Consider the following 22,985-nt stretch of genomic DNA (forward strand, 5'->3'; position numbering starts at 1 on the left):
ATATGATACTATTCAATATGATACAATACGATTTAATATACTACAATGCAATACTATACAATATGATTTATAATTATATGATATGATACATACAGTATGATACAATGTAAAACAATTTGATACAATAACACAACATAAACTCAGAAAAAAATGAAGTGATTGTTATTCAATCAATCAATCAAGCTTTATTTATATAGCACCTTTCATACAAATAAAATGCAACCCAAAGTGCTTTACAGCGATTGAAAACAAGAAAGAAGCAGAAATGAGACAATGCTAAGACATTTTAGTGGAAGATAATAATAATGATAATAATAAAACTAATAAAAATACAAATTAAAAATAAGAACAACATAAAAATAAAATAAAATAGAGACCAATGCACACCAAAATAAAATATGTGTAATTAAAATAAGTTAAAGCATCAAAATTAAGAAATAAAAATAGTTAAAATAAATAGATTTAAAAGGTAAGGATAAGAGTTGAAAAATAAAACTAAGGCTGAAAAATATCAATAAAACTGAGTAGATAAATAAAATTAAATAAATGAATGAATAAATACATAAAAATAGAATAAGATAACAGTTAAAATTACTAAAATAATAAAGCAACATTTAAATCAATATTCTAATAAAAGGTAGGTAATAAAATTGTTAAACCCTACATAAAAGCCAGACTGAATAAATATGTTTTTAGTTTACGTTTAAAAGTCTCAATATCTCCATCAGCTCCTCTCAGATCCTCCGGCAGGCTGTTCCATAGTTTGGGAGCGTAGTGGCTGAAAGCAGCGTCACCAAATGTTTTAGTTCTGCTCTTAGGAACAGCTAAAAGAGAGGAGCCGGAGGATCTGAGAGACCTACCTGGTTTATATACTAAAAGCATCTCTGAGATGTAGTCTGGTGCAAGGCCATGCAGTGCCTTAAAAACTAGTAAAATAATTTTAAAATCAATACGAAAAGCAACAGGCAGCCAATGTGCAGCCAAACACCTCAGAGAGACTTTTTCTAATAATATAAGTACCTTAGACGGCATTAGTCTGGCATCCTGCTAGGAATCTAGGAGTCCTATTTGATCAAGATTTATCCTTCAACTCCCAAATTCAGCAAATCTCAAAGTCAGCCTATTTTCACTTGCACAATATTTCTAAAATTAGACACTTCCTGTCTCAGAGCGACGCAGAAAAACTAGTCCATGCATTTGTTACCTCCAGGTTAGATTACTGTAACTCCCTCTTATCAGGCTGCCCCATTAAGTCTCTAAAGATTCTTCAGCTAGTTCAAAACGCTGCAGCTTGAGTACTGACTAGAACTAGGAAGAGGGAGCACATCTCTCCAGTGTTAGCTTCTCTACACTGGCTCCCAATAAAATGTAGAATAGAATTTAAAATCCTTCTTTTAACCTTCAAAGCTCTTAAAAATCAAACACCCTTGTATCTTAAAGAGCTCATAGTGCCCTATTACCCCTCTAGAACTCTACGCTCCCAACATGCAGGCTTGCTAGTTGTACCTAAAATCTCTAAAAGTAGTATGGGAGGTAGAACCTTCAGTTATCAGGCCCCTCTCCTTTGGAATCTTCTACCAGTCAGGGTCCAGGAGGCAGACACCCTCTCCACTTTTAAGAGTAGGCTTCAAACTTTCCTTTTTGATAAAGCTTATAGTTAGAGCTGGATCAGGCTTGGACCAGCTTTTGTTATGCTGCTATAGGCCTAGACGACTGGGGGAACTGGCGCACTAACACACTGGGATCCTAGCTCACCCCCTTCCCCCCAACCCCTTCATCACTTACTTTAACTCTTCCTGTCCCATTAAAGTTACTAACCATAGACCTTTCTGGAGTCCCTGAGCTCCCTTGTCTCGTAGGTTCCTCTGAACTGCTGTAGACGTCCTCCTGCTGCGGACGATCTGGACTCCAGCTGATACGGACGTGCTGGACTTCAGTGGCAACAGCTTCTACTACTCGTCTCATCACTATCACCTCTCTCTCTTACTCCCCTCTATCTGTCTTTCCAGACCCAACTCAGTCGAGGCAGATGGCTGTCTAACATGAGTCTGGTTCTGCTCGAGGTTTCTGCCTGTTAAAGGAAGTTTGTCCTCTCCACTGTAACTAGCTAAATACTGTGAGGTGTAATGCTCATGGTGGATTAAGGTGGGGTCAGACTGAGTCTTACCCTGTCTTGGTGTTGGGTCTCTGTTCATAATTTAACATAGAGTGGTCTAGACCTGCTCTGTTTGTAAAAGAGTCTTGAGACATGAAGAAAAACCCTACAATACGATATGACACAATATTATGCAATTCTATACAATAAACTTAATTCCATGGGAGGAATTGGCAAAGACTTTGGGGTTGCATACATTTAGCTGCCTCCGCAATTGTCATAAGAAATAATAAAAAAAAGAAAAATAAATAATAGAAAACGATACACATGTTACAAATGGTGGAAAAGCTTTCTCCCTTTCTTAATATCAAATAGAACTGCATTTACAGATACACAAACAACAAGAGCGGCAAAAAATGTTGAAGGGGGCCCAAACTTAATTTCTGCCCATGGTTCCTCTAAAGAGCTGATCCGGCCCTGGTCATTGAGGAAACTGCAATAAAGAGAAGAAAACCACAGATGCAGATAAGATGTTTTATTGTTTTTATCCTAACAGCAGTGACTCTTCATAGTGAATGCTCTAAATCCAAATGTATTACAATGACTCAGATGTTGCTATAAATTGATTCATTGGTGGAAAAAAAAAAAAGCAGGTGGCTGAAGTGAATCATATCCAAAACAGAGCGCAGCAGGAGGATACACATGGAGAGTTTAATTTAGCTGTCTTGTTAGTTTGGCTTTTTTGTTTTTTGTAACGTTATGACAGTTTTATACGAACATATTTTTCCTGTTGAACACGGGTTGTACCTGCAGGTTGATTTGGCCTCTCATGTTGTATTTTATTGTACTCAACAGTGGTGGACAGTAGCAGAGTAAATTTACTTGAGTACTTAAGTACATGTTTTGAGGATCTGTACTTTACTTGAGTATTATACAGTATTTTGGGGGTACTTATTACTTTTACTCCACTCCATTCAGAAGACAATTATTAGACTTTGACTCCACTACATTTCTATCAGTGCTCTAGTTACTCTCTACTTTAGCTTTGAAGTCAGCTCATGAATTTGTGGAGCAAACACAGAGAAGATTTCACTCAGATCAGGCAGTTCATGTAGAGGTGGTAATGATGGCTATAATTCTCCACCTGAGCACCCATGGTCATATCTTCAGCCTGTTAGAGGTTTTTGAAATGAAGAATGATACGTATGGTTTGAAATGTTCTCCCTGTTTTGCCCAAACATACAAACATTCACAGTCCAACCTGAGAAAGAGTGTTGAGCTACGTAACGTTTGTTTAACTCCAGATGATCATTTCAAACTAAGGTGTCTGTGCTTGGAGTAATTTAGTCTCTGTTTCTATTCCATGGTATAGTTTTTAGAGATTTCAAGTAATGGTTTCTAAATAAACATAAGGTAACAGAATGTACTTCTATGTATTCTTGACTGCATTTATGTATTGTGAAAATACAACATTTTGAGATATTTTAAGAAGTACTTTGAATACTTGAGTATCTTTAAAAGGAAGTACTTCAGAACTTTAACTCATGTAATAATCTGACAGAGCAACTTTCACTTGTTTTGGAGGAATATTTGACCTGGAGGATCTGTACTCTGACTTCAGTAATGAAGCTGTGTACTTTGTCCACCACTGGTGCTCAATCTCTTAATGATTAACTCTGAGTGGATGAGGGTTCAGGGAAATCAAACCAATAAAGAGTTAGACCACAAGACAATTTTGCATTCACATTATAATGCTTAAAAAAAGGTATGATAACGACGTGTATACAGATAATGTTTCTACGGAAGAGCTGTGGGGGAGTCAGAAGTGTGTGTGTGTGTGTGTGTGTGTGTGTGTGTGTGTGTGTGTGTGTGTGTGTGTGTGTGTGTGTGTGTGTGTAGAGGGGAGGATGGAGGTAAGTCCTGTAGTTACCTGAAATAAAAAGTTGGAATTTAAGAACATCTTTTTTCTGGTTTCACCCACATTGAAAAAAATATATAAATGAAAATTGTATTATTATTAAAGCTGCTGTGGGGAACTTTTGTTTTGTATCGATTCTGGCGCCCCCCTTGTGGACAAAGTGATACCTCTTATCTCTTGTCCTATACATGCAAAAGTAGTGTTTTCAACAAAAGCCTCATCCTGTTGTCTTCTACAGTCAACATTATCAGGCAATGTGATTATTTTCCATGTCTCTGAAGCGAGATGTCCATCATCTGGTCTGACACCTACCCCCTCACGGCGGTTTCAGGCATTAAAAATAACAACAGAGAAGGTGTCAGTGTTGCTGCTGATGGTCTTGTTTGCTATTGAAGGTCATAAAGAGGCATCAGTGTCACTTTCAGTCAGTTTCTCAGCCAGTTAAAAACTCCTCACAGGGCCTTTAATATTCTGAGAAAAAAAAATCTGAATTCTGACTTTAATCTCAGAATTCTGACTTTTTTTCTTATAATAATAATAATAATAATAATAATAATAATAATAATTAATTTTTATTGTATTTTCAATGTCCCTAATCCTCTTCCGTATGTTTCGGTCCCTTTTGTCTGAAGTCCAAAATTTGTGACCCTCCTCTTGCCTGGCGTCTCTTCTAAAAAAAAGGGGCGTGGCCATCACTGACGTCGCCAAATCGGTCAAACCTTAAATGTGACACTTTGATAGTGGAGGGAGAGGATGAAGGGGAATAGTAATGACGAGCCTGGAGTGAAGAAGTCTCTGGAGGAATAACGCGGAGGTTTGAGCGCCTTCTGCACCAGCTGAAGTGTGCACATATAGTTTCACTTTGACGCGTCACGGGTTTGTTTGTGCTGCCTTCATTGACTGCTTGGAGCCGCAGAGACGCGACTCAAACTCCGACAGCAGCTGCTGATCTTTGCCTTAGATCCCCGCCTGGACCGAGTGACAGGTTAGTGACATGACAGTGTATTTTGTGAGCTGACTTTGAAAAGTGTTTGTCCGTAAGCCATATTTTAAAACCAATCAACAGGTGTGACGGTGATTTTTGCTGCTTTTTCGAAACTTTACGCAGTGATCTGCAGCTTCAACACTTCATGCATGACTTAATTTAGTCACTGTAGTCTGGACGGTAATTAACTTATTACCACTAAAATGACAATGAAAATTTAAAGGCGTGATGAGTGACGTTTAGAACAGGTGTGCTGAGTACCTCGAATTAAATCATGCAGAAATGTATGGTGAGGTTTCAATTGAAGGGCTTTAAAATTGTACAAATTTAATAGGAATTTAGAGTGTTTTATCTGATATTGCTTTAAGTAATTAATATAGTTTGTTCCCCTACTGTGTGAATTACTGTATTATGTATTATTTTAAAAAACCTCCATAAACCTCTACATATACACTACCAGTCAAAAGTGTTGAAACACCTCCTCATTCAAGGGTTTGTATTTATTGTAATGATTGTAAACACTGTAGATTAATACTGAAGACATTAAAACTATGAAAGAACATATATGGAATTATTGAATGAACCACAAAGTGTTAAACAATTTCAATAAGTCACTTTTGGCCCTTTAGAAAATTATGACAGGAGTGTTTCACATTTCTGACGCTACAAAAAATGTATTTCAGGAAAATAATCTGCAGAAAAATTAAATCAAAAAACACCAGTGCAGGTTAAAGTTAAAAAAAAGTCTTAGTTCAGTACTATTATTTTATATATAAAGGCATACCTATGAGTGCATTATTGTGCATATACAATGATAAAAGCTGTGCAGTTAAATATACCTGTGTAAAAGATTGCCAATATATAGCAACAAGTTATGGAGTCAAAAGTTTGGAAACACCTTCTCATTCAAGGGTTTGTATTTATTGTAATGATTGTAAACACTGTAGATTAATACTGAAGACATCAAAACTATGAAAGAACATATATGGAATTATTTAATTTTTTTAAAAAGTGTAAAACAAAGCAGAATCTGTTTTATATTTTAGATTCTGTAAAGTAGCCCCCTTTTTCCTTCATGACAGCTTTGCACACTCTTGGTATTCTCTCAGTCTGCTTCATGAAGTGGTCTCCTGGAATGGTTTCTAATGAACATGAGTCTTGTCAAGAGTTCATTTGTAGAATGACTTGCCTTCTTAATGTGTTTGAGACCATCAGTTGTGTTGTTCAGAGGTAGGGTTAGCACACAATGGATAGCCCTATTTGACTACTGTTGTAATCCAGATTATGGCAAAACCAGATTATTTCATAGTTTTGATGTCTTCAGTATTAATCTACCATGTTGAAAGTAATTAAAAGAAATAAAAAACATTGAATGAGAAGGTGTGTCCAAACTTTTGACTGGTAGTGTACAAAGGATAGTTCAGTCATGTATTTAATGGCATATTTCTAAGTCCATTCTGGAGCCTTTTAGTCATATCACACAACTATCCTTACAACTTTAGCCGTTTTTTTATAACCTTGAACAGATAGGCTATACGATGTGGCCTGACTCACCCCCCTCATGGGTCCACATCTTATTCAGTGTCTCATAAGTACAAAAAAAAAGGGCAGCCCTGAAGCAGAGTGTGGTCACCTCTGGTGCTGCACATTGGAAAACAGTTTAATATAATGTTTTTGTTAAACTCCCAGAGGAGAAAAAAACGCTCACGACAGCTTGAAGTAGAAAGACTGGTGCAATTCTGAGCCGATATATCTGATGCAGATATAGTGAACAAAATGTGAATGTTTTGTGTCAGGATTTGAATTTTACATGAGGGGAATAACTGGAAAAAGAAGTGATGTGGATCCAAATATGTAAAAACTAGATGTGTGTTTTTTTTTAATTTGAATAATTTCATGTAAGAAATGCCCTGTGAAGTAGAGCTAGTTGTTTTAAGTAAACATCAAAAATAAAAATGATCACATGCAATATCAAGTTGGTTATAAAAGGTCGCTCAGTGCAAGAGTGACTCTTTCATCCAAGACTCACTGCCTCTGCGCAGATGCTCTGCAGACAGTTTGTGCACTTAATTATATTATTCTCTGTAGCTAAAGTGCATTTAAGAGTGTGCAAAGTAAAAAAACAGTGGGATAAATCAATTCAGTGAGATCAGTTAGTTCAGATTTTACTCACAAAAATCAAGTTAGGATTTCTATCAGGCTCCTGCAGTGAGTTCACGCGTGACTGCAGAGAACGTGACTTTAACAGGTGTTTGACTGAAAGTGTCTTGGTGAACTTTTTTTTTCACAAACTGTGTTTTTTTGTAAGAGACGTTTGGATTCTAATCTAATCATTTGACGCCACTGGTGTTTGTTTTACACACACCAACAATCCCGGCCCTATCTGCTGCTGTTTTTAAGGCCCCACAGTGGAAACCAATGAGGATGTACGGCTCTCAGCCTCCTCTTCGCGGCCTTGAGACTGCTCATGGTGTAATAATAATCGTGCCATTATTGTAAATACCAGATTCCTTTTCCACTTGTGAATAACTGAGCTGTGGGGGAGTCAGAAGTATGTGTGTGTGTGTGTGTGTGTGTGTGTGTGTAGAGGGGAGGATGGAGGGAAGTCCTGTAGTTACCCGAAATAAAAAGTTGGAATTTAAGAACATCCTTTTTCTGGTTTCACCCACGTCAAAAAGAATTCCGCCGACTGGCGCCGACGAACTCACCAAGGTCACTCTGCTCAACAATTCCTTATACACTCCCCCCCCCCCCTCTCCCACTCCATCCTCAGGTTGTCCATCACCCAAGATACCCGAGTACAGAGCGTAACTAAAACACAGCCGTAGTGAAAAGCAGCGTGGTACGTGTGGTTCCTCACTGCCGTCGCCCTCACAGGGTGTTTCCAAGCAGGCTACGGAGAGCAGTGAAAGACGGGTGGTGTTCCTCTGCCGCATCTTGGTCACACTGTATTAGAGTGTAATCATATTGGACATAGTGACAGACACATTTATTTATTTAATATACTTTATTTTTGTAAACAGGCATAGGTAGACAACACAGCTCAGTGAAACAGAAACAGTAGATCATCTATTCATCCATGTGTTATAATAGGGGAAATACAGTCAGTCCATTCTGTAATGGCTTATTAATCCTTCAATGCTGCATACACAGTCCATTTTTCCCAGTAATGCAAACATTAATCTGTTCTTAGGTTTAGTGAGCAAGTCATTCTTTCCATATTTCCAATATTAGACACAATGTGTATCCTCTCAGTCTCTTACAAACAGCAGTTTGTTGAATCCTAAGTGTACCCTGTATATTCTGTTGCAGCCGTGCACTGAAAAACCCTGAAAAGGTCTGACCTCAGAGAAGGTAACTGATCAAACTTGAACCAGTTAACTTCACAGAGAACTTCTGATGGTGTACAGCAGTGGTGTCCACACTTTTTTCAAAGAGGGCCACATTTGATGTTGTCAGAATACCTCAGGTCCAGGGGCTCCTACTGAGACTTAGGAATCCTAAAAGTTATATATGAAATATTTAATAACAATTATTTTAAATTTTGTCTCAATAAATCAGTAACTAGGAAGTCCTCAGTTCTCCACAAGCCATGTAAACATTAGCAAATTTGATCTTCTTCTGGAGGAAAATGTTTTTCATTAGGGTCGGGCAATGTGGGAAATATTACATCATTATTTTCCTATGGCAGGATCATGATCTGGATATCATCACACTTCTTTTTCATGTTGTTTTTAAGACTTTTCTGACCAGCAGACAACATTTAAAGAACCAAATAATTATTTTGAACAATTTTTATGCACCAACTTTTTCCCTTTTCTGAATAGTTCCATAATTTTGATCTTGTCTTGTGTCCTCTTTTGTGTCTTCTGAACTTTTAGTGTTCATAAAGAACATTTTCACATCATGATAAAAACATTAATTTGAAAACCTGTCAACTTTAAGAGTTCTTATGTTTCTTCTTTATTGCCATCTTGCAGTATCCCCAGAGCTTTGGCTTTACACAGGTAGTCCATATGAAGCTTTTTGAGACGTTTCTGGATTGACTTTAGTTTTGTTTGTAGAAAGAAACTGTGATTAATTTCTTTGCTATAAATAACACAATTTAAGATGGAAGCTTGGAGCCATAAATAAAAGGACCTTTGGCCGCAATTGGCCCCTGGGCCACACTTTGGACACCCCTGGTCTACAGTCTGACAGAAAGAATAGTTTCAACCAATGCTTCCAGCTGCTTCTGCCATTCTTACGTCTAACTAGTCTAACTTTGACCTCTCATGTGCACTCCCTCATATGGCTGAAAGAGAAGCAGAATATTGGTCGCTATTTTGATAATCAATTCACCAATCAGGACCAATTCTCAGGAAAAAAATGCAAGCTGAAAAAAGTGATGCTTTCATATAAGGATGAACACATTCTAGAAACATTTTCTGACCTTTTCCAATAAAGTAAGTAGTGAAGAAGTGGTTATGCAAATAAAAATCACTTCAGGGTGTTGCTCACCATGTCAGGATTCCAATTAGCATAATAATAATAATAATAATAATAATAATAATAATAATAATAATAATACATTTTATTTATAAGAGCGCTTTAAAAGATTCTGATAAAAGATAAAAGAATCTGAGGTGTTGGGGGAGAGAGTTCCAGAGGGTGGGGGCAGCGACAGAGAAGGCCCTGTCCCCCCAGGTTCGGTGCTTGGGTTTGGTGAGAGGGGTGAGGAAGTTGGCGTTGGTGGAGCGGAGGTTGCGGGAGGGATTATATGGCTGCAGAAGGTCGGTGAGGTAGGAGGGAGCTAGATTGTGGAGGGCTTTGTAGGTGATGAGGACGATCTTGTACTGTATTCTTGAGGGGATGGGAAGCCAATGGAGGTTCTGGAGGACTGGGGTGATGTGGTTTCTGGAGCGGGAGTGAGTGAGGAGGCGTGCAGCTGAGTTTTGTATGTATTGTAATTTGTTGAGGAGGGTGTTGGGTGAACCGTAGAGGATGCTATTGCAGTAATCGAGTCTTGAGGTGATGAAGGCGTGGATGAGAGTTTCAGCTGCAGTGAAGGAAAGGGAGGGGCGGAGACGGGCGATGTTTTTAAGGTGGAAGAAAGCGTTTTTTGAAATATTGTAAATGTGTTTTGTTGAAAGTTGAGTGACTGATCAAAAATGATACCAAGGTTACGGATGTGGGTGGATGCTGAAACAGTGGATTTATCAATAGTGAGTGAGAAGTCCGGGCAGGTGGAAGTGAGGGATTTTGGGCCTATGATAAGAACTTCGGATTTATTACAATTGAGTTTGAGAAAGTTTGTTTGCATCCAGGAGTTTATTTCAGTGAGGCAGTTTGTGAGGGTGGTGTTGGAAGCAGCGGTGATGGATGTGGTTGAAATGTAAAGCTGGATGTCGTCGGCATAACAGTGGAAATGGAGGCCGTGGCGGCGTATGATGTGACCAAAGGGGAGCATGTAGATGATGAAGAGGAGGGGATCAAGCACCGAACCCTGGGGGACACCATGAGAGAGGGGGGCTGTGCGTGACTTGAGGTTGTTGATGCTGATAAACTGGTGGCGGTCAGAGAGGTAGGATTTGAACCAGGAGAGGGCGGTGCCAGTGGTACCGAGGGAAGATTGAAGGCGGGTGAGGAGGATGGAGTGATTGAGGGTGTCGAAAGCTGCACTAATGTCCAGGAGGATAACCAGGATTACTCATTATTTCCCATCTTTGCAGATCAGACATAAATATTTGCCACAGTGTCAACAGGCAGAGGTGAAATGTGCTGGACTCCTTTCTGTGGATTGATTTGATATCATCATGTTGTCACTGGCGTTGCATTTGTGGTTGAGATTCATTTATAATGTGGGTTTTTGACCAATCAGAATCAAGTATTTAACACAGGTAACAGGTCTGAAAGAAGCAACAGAGCTAAAAAGAGAAATTGTAAAAAGGATACAATGAGTGGGTCAAGCTGGCACGGCACCACTCAGCTTTTGGAAGTGCTAAATCCTGATTGGTTCACACCGGGAACATGGGTGTGGTGAGATGCACGTTTCTGATTACTGCAGTCATGGTTGTGTCTGAAAGTGAAAGTCGCTGTGAGTATTCATCAGAGCGCTTTGAGGCAGGAAATGCATTCAGCAGGTTTTCTGAGTCCGTATGGGAGCAGACGTCATTTAAAGATACCACACTGAATGTAAAAGATACGCCTGTATCATAAAGACTTCATTTGTAGAAGGTGTGTAGTTGGACTTCACATTTCCTGCTGCTGTTGTGTGAAGCAGTCAGCTGTCCTGCTGATAGCTGAATGCATTACTGAGATCACTTTGTTTTCTTTAATTTGATTCATGAACATTGTTTCATTTGCATTAGAGAACACCTTTGGTTGATGCTTCTTGATTCCTTAAAATTCAGGCCTTAGAATGTTTGAATGTTGTAGCTCTGAGTCTCATTTTGAACTATATTACAATACGGCAGCGTCTTCTAAACACCATCGTGTTTCTAATTAAAAATGCACCACTTGATTTGGAAACATTTATTGCAGCCTGCCTTTCAAACCAAATTTAACCTCCTGTCACCTTTAGTCCTCGATCAGGACTTTAAGAACCATGTCCTCTTCCACCCTCTCCGCCTACAGAGGATCACAAACAGAGACAGAGAGGGTTGTGTGTTTTGTTTCTCTCTTTGAGCCACAGCACCTGCAAATAGTTGCAGCCTTGTTGCTGAAAAATGTTCCTAGATACAGACTTTTTTTTCTGAGCCATGTTTGTGTGGTGAGTGTTTATTTTAGAAAGACGATTGCACAGCTACATTTTTACTTCTTGGGATACACGGTTACAGTAATGGTGCTGCCTGTTGCTGCGCGTTCAAGGCTGAGGTCAATATTAACGAGCTCAAGGAAGTCAATAATGTAATGCAAAGGCTAAAATATATTCATGATTAGTATGCCTATGATAAATAATGTAGGACAAAGTGAGCGGCCATTTTTTATAGACAAATAAAAGAGAATGAAATGTGGATGGGGATGCACCCTTTAAGTCACCTACACAAATAAACATTGTAACCCTCGCTAGTTGGTATTAGAATTATTAGCTGGTTAAACAAATGATTCTGTTTCTATGAGTGTAGCCCCAAAATCCCAGGTAATGTTGTGTCTTAGTCAGGGCTGTAGCTCCAAATAATAGATACTGCCATAATGCGATAATGCTCTACCACCAGGATGTAAACATGCACAGATGACGGCATCGTGTAGCGCAGTGCAGTTTGTCTGTATCTGGTTAAACTGGCATATACAGTCCCCTTCCAAAAGTATTGGAACAGTGAGGCCAATTCCCTTCTTTTGGCTGTAGACTGGAAACATTTGGGTTTGACACCAAAAGATGAACATGAGACAAGAGATCAACATTTCACCTTTTATTTCCAGGTATTTACATCTGGATCTGATACACAACTTAGAAGATAGCATTGTTTGTAAAGGAACACCACATTTTTAGGTGAGCAAAACTATTGGAACAGATACACTTCAAATACATTAAAGTGAATAAGACTTAATATTTTGTTGCAAATCCTTTGCTTGCAATAACTGCATCAAGCCTGTGACCCATTGACATCACCAAACTTTTGCATTCTTCTTTTGTGATGCTTTTCCAGGCTTTCACCGCAGCCTCTTTCAGTTGTTGTTTGTTTTGGGGGGTTACTCGCTTCAGTCTCCTCTTTAGCAGATAAAATGCATGTTCTACAGCAGGGGTGTCCAAAGTATGGCCCAGGGGCCAATTGCGGCCCAAGGTCCATTTATTTATGGCCCCAAGCTTCCATCTTAAATTGTGTTATTTATAGCAAAGAAATTCATCACAGTTTCTTTCTACAAACAAAACTAAAGTCAATCCAGAAACGTCTCAAAAAGCTTCATATGGACTACCTGTGTAAAGCCAAAGCTCTGGGAATTCTGCAAGACGGCAATAAAGAAGAAACACAAGAACTCTTAAAGCTGACAGGTTTTTAAATGTGAAAATGTTCTTGATGAACACTAAAAGTTCAGAAGACACAAAAGAGGACACAAGACAAGATCAAAATTATAAAATTGTACAGAAAAGGGAAAAATTTGGTGCATAAAAATTGTACAAAATAATTATTTAGTTCTTAAAATGTTGTCTGCTGGTCAGAAAAGTCTTAAAAACAACATGAAAAAGAAGTGTGATGAAATCCAGATCTTGATCCTGCCATAGGAAAATAATGATGTAATATTTCCCACATTGCCCGACCCTAATGAAAAACATTTTCCTCCAGAAGAAGATAAAATTTGCTAATGTTTACATGACTTGTGGAGAACTGAGGACTTCCTAGTTACTGATTTATTGAGACAAAATTTAAAATGATTGTTATTAAATTGTGTTATTTATAGCAAAGAAATTAATCACAGTTTCTTTCTACAAACAAAACTAAAGTCAATCCAGAAATGTCTCAAAAAGCTTCATATGGACTACCTGTCTAAAGCCAAAGCTCTGGGAATTCTGCAAGACGGCAATAAAGAAGAAACACAAGAACTCTTAAAGTTGACAGGTTTTCAAATTAATGTTTTTATCATGAAGTGAAAATGTTCTTTATGAACACTAAAAGTTCAGATCACACAAAAGAGGACACAAGACGAGATCAAAATTATGGAACTATTCAGAAAAGGGAAAAATTTGGTGCATAAAAATTGTTCAAAATAATTATTTAGTTCTTAAAATGTCGTCTGCTGGTCAGAAAAGTCTTAAAAACCACATGAAAAAGAAGTGTGGTGAAATCCAGATCTTGATCCTGCCATAGAAAAATAATGATACAATATTTTTCCCACATTGCCCGACCCTAATGAAAAACATTTTCCTCCAAAAGAAGATACACTTTGCTAATGTTTACATGGCTTGTGGAAAACTGAGGACTTCCTAGTTACTGATTTATTGAGACAAAATTTTAAATGATTGTCATTAAATAGAGTTCATATATAACTTTTATGATTCCTAAGTCTCAGTAGGAGCCACTGGCCCTGAGGTATTCTGACAACATCATATGTGGCCCTCTTTGAAAAAAGTTTGGACACCACTGCACTACAGGGTTTAAGTCTGGAGATTGACTTGGCCAGTCTAAAAGCTTCCACTTCTTGCCCCTGATGAACTCCTTTGTTGTTTCTGCAGTGTGTTTGGGGTCATTATCTTGCTGCATGAAGAAGGATCTCTCTATCAGTTTGGTTGCATCTTTCTTTAAAATTGGCAGACAAAATGATTCTGTAGACTGCAGAGTTCATTTTGCTGCTGCCGTCATGTGTTACATCATCAATGAAGGTTTAAGTAACATTAAGTAACAGGAGAAGAAGAATGCTAACTGCATTAAATAGCAAAAGAAGAAGAAAACATCAGCAACAGTCGCGGCAATTTTCTCCATTTCTGAATCTCACACCACTACACTGAGCATGGCTGTAAAATGTAAACACACACGCCACGCCGTGTCACAGAAACACCAACATGAAGATGGAGACAGACGCTGTCAGTGCCCGCTCCTAGCAGCACCTCTGACAATCTGACAATATTCACCTAAAACTCTGTAACCCCGTGTTTAGTGGCGATGAATAAATTCAGCTTTGACTGTTGTGACTGAAGGAGATGACATTTCTGTTTAGATCATTTGTAACGTGTCACCTCAGAATATCCTTTGCGAAAACCCACTGCAACCATAGCACCATTAATGCACTTTTGAACTTAGTTTTTATTTCAAATTCAACAATTTAAACAATGGTATTCACAATTCTTCATTTTTCCTTTTTTGTTTACAGCTGTATCTATATGATTTCAATGATAAGCACAATAATACAATAAAAATAACCCAGCAAGATAGATATAACTTAACTCTATTAATGCACTTTTTAATGAATTAGCATTTTGCTCTCTCTGTTTTAAATATGACACTCTTAAATGTCTTTGCTGATATGCTTCTGTCTTGTTGTCTTTAATTAAGGTCTCAGTCTATAAGCATGCCTGATCTAAGAACAGCATTTTGTTGCCATGAAGAAAGAAGTCCATCATGTTATGGATGTACACTACCAGTCAAAAGTTTGGACACACCTTCTCATTCAATGTTTTCATTTATTCTAATTATTTTCAACATTGTAGATTAATACTGAAGACATCAAAACTATGAAATAATCTGGTTTTGCCATAATTTGGATTACAACAGTAGTCAAATAGGGCTATCCATTGTGTACTAACCCTACCTCTGAACAACACAACTGATGGTCTCAAACACATTAAGAAGGCAAGTCATTCTACAAATGAACTCTTGACAAGGCTCATGTTCATTAGAAACCATTCCAGCAGACCACTTCATGAAGCAGACTGAGAGAATACCAAGAGTGTGCAAAGCTGTCATGAAGGAAAAAGGGGGCTACTTTACAGAATCTAAAATATAAAACAGATTCTGCTTTGTTTAACACTTTTTAAAAATATAAATAATTCCATATATGTTCTTTCATAGTTTTGATGTCTTCAGTATTAATCTACAGTGTTTACAATCATTACAATAAATACAAACCCTTGAATGAGGAGGTGTTTCCAAACTTTTGACTCCACAACTTGTTGCTATATATTGGCAATCTTTTACACAGGTATATTTAACTGCACAGCTTTTATCATTGCATATTCACAATAATGCACTCATAGGTATTCCTTTATATATAAAATAATAGTACTGAACTAAGACTTTTTTTCACTTTAACCTGCACTGGTGTTTTTTGATTACATTTTTCTGAAGATTATTTTCCTGAAATTATTTTTTTGTAGTGTCAGAAATGTGAAACACTCCTGTCATAATTTTCTAAAGGCCAAAAGTGACTTATTGAAATTGTGTTTTATCACACCTGTAATCTAGAACAAAAAAATGTACTGTCATGGCCAAAAGTTTTGAGAATGACACAACTATTAATTTTCACAAAGTCTGCTGTTTCAGTTTTTATAATGGTAATTTGCATATACTCCAGAATGTTATGAGGAGTGATCAGCTCAACTGCAATTAATTGCAAAGCCCCTCTTTGCCTTGAAAATGAACTTTATCACCAAAAACACATTTCCACTGCATTTCAGCCCTGCCACAAAAGGACCAGCTAACATCATTTCAATGACACACAGGTGTCACACACATTAACACAGGTGTGGGTGTTGATGAGGACAAGGCTGGCGATCAATCTGTCATGATTGAGTGACTGGACACTTTAAAAGGAAGATGGTGCATGACACCATTGTTCCTCATCTGTTAGCCATGGTTACCTGCAAGGAAACACGTGCAGCCATCATTGCATTGCACAAAAAGGGCCTAACAGGGAAGTTTATAGCAGCGAGTACCTCAGTCAACCGTCTATCCAATTATCAAGAACTTCAAGGAGAGAGGTTCAATTGTTGCCAAACAGGCTCCAGGCGCCCAAGAAAGTCCAGCAAGCGCCAGGACCGTCTCCTGAAGGTGTTACAGCTGCGGGATCGGGCCACCACCAGTGCAGAGCTTGCTCAGGAATGGCAGCAGGCAGGTGTGAGTGCATCTGCACGCACAGTGAGGCGAAGACTTTTGGAGGAAGGCCTGGTGTCAAGGAGGGCAGCAAAGAAGCCACTTCTCTCCAGTAAAAACATCAGGGACAGACTGATATTCTGCAGAAGGTACAGGGACTGGACTGCTGAGGACTGGGGTAAAGTCATTTTCTCTGATGAATCCCCTTTCCCATTGTTTGGGGCATCTGGTGGAAGGCTTGTTCGGAGAAGACGAGGTGAGCGCTACCATCAGTCCTGTCTCTTGCCAACAGTGAAGCATCCTGAGACCATTCATGTGTGGAGTTGCTTTTCGGTCAAGGGAGTGGGCTCTCTCACAATCTTGCCTAAAAACACAGCCATGAATAAAGAATGGTACCAGAACGTCCTCCCAGAGCAACTTCTCCCAACCATCCAAGGGCAGTTTGGTGATGAAGAATGCCTTTTCCAGCATGATGGAGCACCTTGCCATAAAGCAAAAGTCATAACAAAATGGCTCGGGGAACAAAACATTAAGATTTTGGGCCCTTGGCCAGGAAACTCCCCAGATCTTAATCCCATTGAGAACTTGTGGTCAATCCTCAAGAGGCGGGTGGACAATCAAAAACCCACAAATTCTGACAAACTCCAAGCATTGATTATGCAAGAATGGACTGCCATCAGTCAGGATTTGGTCCAGAAGTTGATTGACAGCATGCCAGGGAGAATTGCAGAGGTCTTGAAAAAGAAGGGTCAACACTGCAAATATTGACTTATTGCATGACTTCTGTGTAATTCTCAATAAAAGCTTTTGATACTTATGAAATGCTTCTAATTGTATTTCATTATACCATAGAAACATCTGACAAAAACACCTAAAAACCCTGAAGCAGCAGACTTTGTGAAAATGTAATATTTGTGTCATTCTCAAAACTTTTGGCCATGACTGTACAGTCATGCCCAAAAATGACTTTACCCCAGTCCTCAGCAGTCCAGTCCCTGTACCTTCTGCAGAATATCAGTCTGTCCCTGATGTTTTTACTGGAGAGAAGTGGCTTCTTTGCTGCCCTCCTTGACACCAGGCCTTCCTCCAAAAGTCTTCACCTCACTGTGCGTGCAGATGCACTCACACCTGCCTGCTGCCATTCCTGAGCAAGCTCTGCACTGGTGGTGGCCCGATCCCGCAGCTGTAACACCTTCAGGAGACGGTCCTGGCGCTTGCTGGACTTTCTTGGGCGCCTGGAGCCTGTTTGGCAACAATTGAACCTCTCTCCTTGAAGTTCTTGATAATTGGATAGACAGTTGACTGAGGTGCAATCTTACTCGCTGCTATAAACTTCCCTGTTAGGCCCTTTTTGTGCAATGCAATGATGGCTGCACGTGTTTCCTTGCAGGTAACCATGGCTAACAGATGAGGAACAATGGTGTCATGCACCATCTTCCTTTTAAAGTGTCCAGTCACTCAATCATGACAGATTGATCGCCAGCCTTGTCCTCATCAACACCCACACCTGTGTTAATGTGTGTGACACCTGTGTGTCATTGAAATGATGTTAGCTGGTCCTTTTGTGGCAGGGCTGAAATGCAGTGGAAATGTGTTTTTGGTGATAAAGTTCATTTTCAAGGCAAAGAGGGACTTTGCAATTAATTGCAGTTGAGCTGATCACTGCTCATAACATTCTGGAGTATATGCAAATTGCCATTATAAAAACTGAAACAGCAGACTTTGTGAAAATTAATAGTTGTGTCATTCTCAAAACTTTTGGCCATGACTGTACTTTCATGCATGAAAATTTTATTAAATAATCATTTCAGACTAGTCTTGTTTTAGTTTTCCTCATAACATAAAATAAATATTAGTGAGCTTGAGAGGAATCTCTATGTAGAAAACTGAAGGATGGCAAATTGTTTCTAATCTGAATTTAATAATGTAATAAAGTAATGAAACATCTGATCTTAAAACATGTGATATCAGTTTGGAGAAATGCTCAGAAGCAGATGAAATGACTTGCTGAGGATGGAGTATTTTTTCCTGCAGTACAGTGTCAGTGATAGACGTGTGAGGCAGGTAGCGGCTGCAGCAGCTCTGACAGGTAAAATAACTCTAAATCCCCACAGTCTAATCGGCCTGTTTGCTCGCCTGAAGCTTCTCACTTCTTTTTTTTTTTCTCCAGGCTCCTCTGTGAGCCAGAAGCAGCTCCCTCCAGCTCCTCCCGCTCCCATGTAATCTGTCCACCTCTTCAATTCAGCTCCTCCAGCAGCTCCTTGTCGTCTTTGTGGGGCTGAGAGAAAGGAGGAATAGAGTCCGGCTAATGGTTTTGCTGGGGGTCTTTGTGTTTCGGTATGTGCTGCTGGCTGGGAGCCTTGTTCTGAGGGGAGGAGGGCTCCACGCTTCTTTATACAAGGGAAATAAACAGGTTTTTGATACATTGGCCTGCAAACCGTGCTCAATGAAGAAACATGTTGTACTTTCATTCATGCTCCGGTCTTGTTTCATGCATTTCTGGAGATATTTTTGAGTCAGACGCATGCTTTGTTGAAGCAGTGTGTGCCCTGTGGATCTGTGTCTTCTATCCTCTGTAGGTGGCAGATCTGAGCCTCAGTTCTGCTTTTATATTTCTCTTCAAAACAAGCTTCTTTCTTCAGAAGGGATGCCATTGTTGTGTGAAGAGAAAAAAAACATTTGCCAGTGTGAACAGGGTCTGATGGACTTCCTCTTTGACTGGACTCTGCAGGGTGTTCCAGGTTTTTTTTTTCATCATTCGTCATTCAAAACTCACAATGGAGTTCCAGTTCATTACAGCAGATTTGGATGAGATGTTGAAACACATGTATACGAGTATGAATAAGTGAATAAGGTCTATTTGTCCAAGCAGCATTAGACTCTGACCTCACAAGAAACATTTGGTTAATGTTTCCCTGTATCTACTGTAAATAAAACCACAGTTTCACAGTTAGAGAGCAGAAACTCTCTCTGACACTTTAACTGGACACATGGCTGATACTGAATACAGATTAAAAGAACCTTTGGACAGGGGTTCCATAACTTTACCATGCAAAGCCCCCTGTTTAATATTAGCCTCTTACACTGCCTCCACTGTTACCAACTTTCTTAAATTCCTTGTAAGTTTCATTGGCAATCAAAAAATTTTAACATACAACTCCTTGATATAGCTCCTTGTTCCTTCCTGCAACTACAAGGTTTTTGGAATCAAATTTTTGACACACTGGGAACAGTATTTGATACAGTCCTTCTCCCTGACCCACTCACAGTCCTATTTGGAGTCCCACCTTCAGGAGTGCCCAACCTTTCAGCGACCAAACGGCATGTCTTACCCGATGTGTTTTCTCCGTCCGAGGGCTCACGCCCTGGTCTACAGGACGCATGTTGGGAGCGTACAGCAGCCAGGATCAGCTGGGTCCAGCATAGAGAGAACCAGATACAAACAACAGGTCACAGAGCCTTTCTGTGGTTGAATTTCTGCTCATTTGGAGAGTATTCCATTACTTTTGTGCTTCTATCATCACTGAGAATGCTGCAGAACTGTTAAGTTTTGTTTTTGCAAGTTCTAAACCTGCAAAAACAAAACTTAACAGTTTAACAGTGAGTTTAATAATATTATTTCGGCTCTATTTTGTTGTCCTGTTACCTTCTGACACAGTGATCTTATCTTAAAGTCCTGTTACCTTCTGACTCAGTGATCATCTTAAAGTCCTGTTACCTTCTGACACAGTGATCTTATCTTAAAGTCCTGTTACCTTCTGACACAGTGATCTTATCTTAAAGTCCTGTTACCTTCTGACACAGTGATCATCTTAAAGTCCTGTTACCTTCTGACACAGTGATCATCTTAAAGTCCTGTTACCTTCTGACACAGTGATCATCTTAAAGTCCTGTTACCTTCTGACACAGTGATCATCTTAAAGTCCTGTTACCTTCTGACACAGTGATCATCTTAAAGTCCTGTTACCTCTGACACAGTGATCATCTTAAAGTCCTGTTACCTTCTGACACAGTGATCATCTTAAAATCCTGTTGTAGTCGACCTGGATCACATATATGTGGCTGTTTGTATCTTACATCCAAAATCGATGGGTATTTCTGATCTATAGGATCTTTAAACGGTCGGGAGTCCGTGTATGATGTTTTATTTTGAGATTGGTGGATGTTGCATGCGATCCTCGTGCCTGACTTCCTGTCCAGGTTGTTTTTTTCTGTGCATATTGACGCGTCCTGGGCGCGGGCTCCGTCAAAAATAGACTTGAGCCGCAGGGGCACGCTCCAGAGATGGAGCCATAACGTAACGCCACGCATCCTGAGGACCCAAGGCTCTAGCCTTTACGACCCTGCTAGCTAGACGCCTCATACTAACTATTCAGGTGGAAGCACACGCTCCCTCCTTCCCATAACAGCTGTCTCAGGGAGATCCTTAGTCATATCCAACTTGAGAAGATCCGATTCTCACTTACGGGATCAAGAAGTTCTTTTGACAAGACCTGGACGCCCTTCACTGAATACTTAGACAAAACAACTGTTCACCCAGATGAAGCTTAGTTGCCCTCCTTCCCCTCTCTCTTTCTCCTTCTCTCCCCCTCATCCTTCTATCTATCTTTAATGCCTTAATGTTTATTTAATTTTTTAGTTTTTAGCTTTTTTATTCTATTTATTTATTTTACCTAATTTGGTCTGTCTGTTTTTTTTTTGTTTTTTTTTGTTGCCTTATGTAAGCAATGTGAGGTTTGGGTGGGAGGGGCTTGGGGTAATGGTCATGAAAAGGCCAGTAAAATTGTTGTAGTGTGTTGTACTGAAGTACTGCCTTTGGTGCACACACTCTTTATATCTACTTTTTTTTACACTGTCAATGCTTACATGCACTTTAAATATCAACAAAACAAACTACATTGTCTTTCGCTCCTCTAAAAAAGCTAACGGTAAGCAAATCTGTCCCAGGATAAATGGACAAAATATTCTAAGAGTCAGCTCTACTAGATTTCTGGGGATCATCATTGATGAATCTCTTAATTACAAATGCCACATTGAAAAACTATCAAAATATGCTGCTTTGTTTTTTAAGTTGAGACACTTTCTTCCCCTCTCAGCACTACTCACCCTATACAAAACTTTATTTGAGCCTCATCTACATTACTGCAATATCATATGGTGTAACACATTTCCAACACACTTAAAGGTGACATATCACGCTTTTTTCATCAATATATATTGGTCTAAGAGGTCCCCAAAACATGTCTTTAAAGTTTATGCTCAAAAAAACACTTTGAAATCAGATTTTGGTCTGCCTGAAAAACCCTCTTCTTCAGTCCTCCTCAGAACACTCTGTTTTCTCTCTGACCACGCCCCCTCAGGAAGTGGATGTGCGTCGGCTCTCCAGCACGTTGATCTAATGTTTACATGTTGGCTGAATATACACGGCTGCTCAGAGATCACGTTACTTCAACCCTCTGAATCTGATCCAGAATCTGATCCTGACGGAGAGGCGCCTGCAGCAGGACCTTTCTGAAGGATTGGTCACAGATTTAGTGTTTCTTGTTGTTTTATTTATCAGTATGTCGACGTGTGTCTTGGTACACAGCTACCAACATGTAGCTATGTGGCTATGCTAACTAGCGCTAGCACTTATCCATGATAAATAAAAATCATCCACTAGATCTTCAAATCTGCAGACGTGGGGAGTCAAACCGACCTCTACCAGAAAGGCAGCAGGACCTTTTCTGAAGGATTGGTCACAGATTTAGTGTTTCTTGTTGTTTTATTTGTCAGTATGTCGACGTGTGTCTTGCTACACAGCTACAGCTATGAACATGTAGCTATGTAGCTATGCTAACTAGCGCTAGCACTTATCCATGACAAATAAAAATCATCCACTAGATCTTCAAATCTGCAGACGTGGGGAGTAAAACCGACCTTTGTGTTTATTAAGACAGCCTACAACTAGCATGCCTCCCTCCTAAGCTCCTTGTTAGCACACATGTGTGCAGGTAATGAAAAACAGAGGAGGGGTTGAGTATTATTTTATACAGTCTATGGGCTGAACAAGCTCCGAGCTCTGACTCCGTGACAGACCGGATATTGTTGTTACGTAACAAAAACACTGAAGTCTGAAACGGCTGGTTTCACACACATTTACAGAAAGGTGGAGAAATCAGAACAGGGGCAGAATGGATTCTTTTCAATCTCGGGGGGTTTGTAGACATGCCAGGGACACATATTTCAGGTAGAGAACCATTAAAAAGTCCATTTTGCATGATATGTCACCTTTAAAGAAACTTGAGGCTCTCCAAAAAAAAAGTCATACGTACAATCTCATGGTCTGATTACACTTCTCCTACAGGAAAACTTTTCATGCATTATAGTCTTCTGAGGCTAACCGAGTACAATTACCTCCAGAACACCTGTGTAATGTACCAAACAGTCCACAAATTAAATCAGAAATTATGTGAGCTCATTCCAATCCACCTACTTCTGCAC

The 22,985-nt window shown here is 39.4% G+C and overlaps 1 protein-coding gene across 2 annotated transcripts in view; it reads left to right on the forward strand.

Annotated features, from left to right (window-relative positions):
• Positions 1–4,751: 4,751 nt before the first annotated feature.
• esr2b (estrogen receptor 2b) overlaps positions 4,752–22,985 on the forward strand; it is a 64,973-nt gene continuing 46,739 nt past the window's right edge. For both annotated transcript variants that reach the window (XM_034674266.1, XM_034674265.1), the window contains exon 1: positions 4,752–4,998. The gene's annotated coding sequence lies outside the window, so the exon portion shown is untranslated. The remainder of the gene's footprint in view (positions 4,999–22,985) is intronic.

Source organism: Notolabrus celidotus, chromosome 22, assembly GCF_009762535.1.
Source record: "Notolabrus celidotus isolate fNotCel1 chromosome 22, fNotCel1.pri, whole genome shotgun sequence".
NCBI lineage: Eukaryota > Metazoa > Chordata > Actinopteri > Labriformes > Labridae > Notolabrus > Notolabrus celidotus.